Source organism: Odontesthes bonariensis, chromosome 3 (assembly GCF_027942865.1).
Source record: "Odontesthes bonariensis isolate fOdoBon6 chromosome 3, fOdoBon6.hap1, whole genome shotgun sequence".
NCBI lineage: Eukaryota > Metazoa > Chordata > Actinopteri > Atheriniformes > Atherinopsidae > Odontesthes > Odontesthes bonariensis.
In genome coordinates, this window is record NC_134508.1 from 4,334,404 (window position 1) to 4,337,540 (window position 3,137).

Sequence of the window (3,137 nt, forward strand, 5' to 3'; positions counted from 1 at the left end):
ATGTAGTATGCAGTATGCAGTATGCAGTATGTAGTATGTAGTATGCAGGATGCAGGATGCAGGATGCAGTATGCAGTATGCAGTATGTAGTATGCAGTATGCAGTATGTAGTATGCAGTATGTAGTATGCAGTATGTAGTATGTAGTATGCAGTATGTAGTATGTAGTATGTAGTATGCAGTATGTAGTATGCAGTATGTAGTATGTAGTATGCAGCATGCAGTATGCAGTATGCAGTATGTAGTATGTAGTATGTAGTATGCAGTATGCAGTATGTAGTATGCAGTATGTAGTATGCAGTATGTAGTATGTAGTATGTAGTATGCAGTATGTAGTATGTAGTATGTAGTATGTAGGATGCGGTTTCGAACACAGCCAACATCTCTTCCGACTTCCGGGTCACGACCCCGGGAAAACATCTGGAGCATGCGCAGAACGCAAAGTCTGATTCACCACGTGCTTCAACGTCTACAAGCAGGTTTAGAGTGACTTTCAACCCAGTTATCTCGGGGTCTGAATCCGATCCGATCCAATTCTTAGTCAGATTAAGGTGTCTACATGCACTTAATAACTCAGTCTGATTGTAATTTTTATTTTTTTTTCCCCCTTGTCCTGTCCAGCATTATGGCAGCAGAATTGTAATCTGAATACCGTTTATGCTAAACATATTTGCTATGCCAAGGGAAGCTTTATGAATGCAAAGTCCCCCTTGACGCCCATCAACTCCTCATTTTTATTTATTTATTTTTGTTACAATATTTAACATGATATGATAATAGTGCCGAACCGGACCGGGGGACAGAGAGAGAAGGAGAGCGAAGAAGAGAAAAAAAAGAACAGAAACATGAAGAGACAAACATAAAAAACAATGAAAAAACCGACAACCAGCTGCTACACCTGTAGAAACAAAACTGAAGACGATTCACGGCTTTTGTGGGGAATCCAGCCTTAGAAGCACCAGGGGCCCGTTGCACAAAAGTAGGATTTAGACATCCAGGATGAGTTACTTAGCCAGGTTCAAGGAATCCAAAACATGGGCGCCCGGGCTTAGTTGGTTGCACAAAGGCCAAGCCAGGATGAGCAGACACGGATTCATTAAGCCAGGTGAAACCGATCCTGGATAAGTGCTGCACACGGCTTGCTTAAATAGACCCCACGATCGATCATAGATTCACTGATTCACCATGGCAACAAGGGCGGCGTATTCTCCCCAGCGGAGCAAGAATTATTAATGGAAACCTATGAAGAGGTGAAGGAGAAAATAAAACAAAAAGGAAATACTGCCACAGTCAAAAAACAAAGGGAGCAAGCGTGGCAAACCATTGCTGACCGCCTGAATGCGTAAGTAGTGCACAAATACACACTCACCACTCTGCTAAAACTATCACAATTAGGCTACAATCCAAATAAAATGTTAATTAACATATCGTCATCTTCATAAAATAATCGCCCAAGTCATTTTTTGGCATCAAAGGTGTGGTCCAAAAAATGCCTAAGTCATTTATTTAATCTTAGTTTTTATGAAAAACAATAAGTGTTCTTATGTCAAGCATCCTTTGATACTTACTGACTGAAATTATTTTATGCTATAATTTAACTTTTGGGGGGAGTTTTTTGTGTTTCCTGAAAAACCTGAAAAAAATTGACTTATGCGATTATTTTAGGAAGCTGACGATATTTGAAAAGATATTTGTAGCCTACTTTGATTATGAATAAGTTGAAATTGACTGCATGTGAGTGAAACTATCTAAATGTAACTCCATGCTCCTCCACTGTTTCATTGTGTGTGTAGATTTAACATGACTGGGCCAAAACGGACATGGCAGCAAGTCAAAGTAAAATATAAGAACATCCTGCAGAATGGTAAGTCCCCTGACAAATACTTAACAAGTGTACTTTTTATTAAGAATGTGCCTGCCCACACACTGCCTGTACTGTGCATTAATTAGTTTAACATCTTATCATTTCAGATGGTCTGCAATGCTGACTATTTGATCAGTAATGTTGTGGCAAAGTGGCCCGGCTCGGTCCACGACTCCCGAGTGTTTCGGAACTCGGAGATCTATCGGCGCCTATCACAAGGTGAGCCACAGAACCTCTATTGATAACCACTTTTAACATGGCTGTGTTAAGAATGTCACTACTTATGAGGTTGTGATGGTAACATTTTGTATTCACAGGTGAATTCCTGGGTGTATTGCTGGGTGACAGAGGGTATGCCTGCCAGCCTTTTCTGCTCACTCCATTTGCAGACCCTCTGGAGGCACAACTGGCATACAACCATGCCCATGCCAGAACAAGGGCCCGGATAGAAATGACATTTGGCCTACTGAAGGCACGCTTTCAGTGTCTGAACCACCTGAGAGTCAGCCCAGACAGGGCATGTGATATCCCTGTGGCCTGTGCTGTCCTCCACAATGTGGCCTGTCTGAGAAAGGAGAGGGCCCCCAGAGTGCCAGCTCTCATAGACTGGGACAATCCTGCCATCTTCCCGGATGACGACTGTGGTCGGCTGGTCAGAGACCAATATGTGTTAAATTATTTTAATTAATATTGCATGTTTATTTAAGTTGAGCCTGCAATGGCAGAGGAATTTTTGTTAGGTTTTTGTGCTGTATAGGCAAGGCAATTTTATTTGTATAGCCCATTTTTACAAACAGTTTGTCTCAAACTGCATGCTTTGATTCTGTGCTTTTTGTCTTGTAGAGCACTGTGTGACTTCAGTTTTGAAAGGAGCTGATGGTTTACTTGCTTTGATTCATCCTTATTCAATAAAGGAACATCATGGTACTCTCTAATGTGTATTTATATTTATATGGTGATGTACTTTATGTGTAGTCTGTGGGAAACTAAATGATCTAATGATTGCAAGTTCATCTAAAATCATCAGTTTTCTAAAATGATTGCAATTAATGATCACAAATTTCAATAATGATAGTGGGTATAGTTAAATGTTTTAACAATATGTTCTAGGCAGTGGAATAAATATTGGTTTCCATTTGTGGCGACCGCTGACTGAGATAAGGAATGAGATTAAATAGATCCTGGAACTTAGCCTGGTCTGGAGCAGGCTAGCTTCACAGAATAAATCTCCATGGTAACTTAGGTCTGAACATATCCCACTTCCCTCTATCCCA

General features: G+C 40.7%; 1 long non-coding RNA gene across 1 annotated transcript; it reads left to right on the plus strand.

The window, feature by feature from the left end:
- The first annotated feature begins 1,792 nt into the window (after positions 1-1,792).
- Positions 1,793-2,699, plus strand: LOC142377676 (uncharacterized). The gene is made up of 3 exons (XR_012769535.1): positions 1,793-1,863; positions 1,971-2,082; positions 2,181-2,699. It is a non-coding gene; the product is annotated as an uncharacterized LOC142377676 (long non-coding RNA).
- The last annotated feature ends 438 nt before the right edge of the window (positions 2,700-3,137 follow it).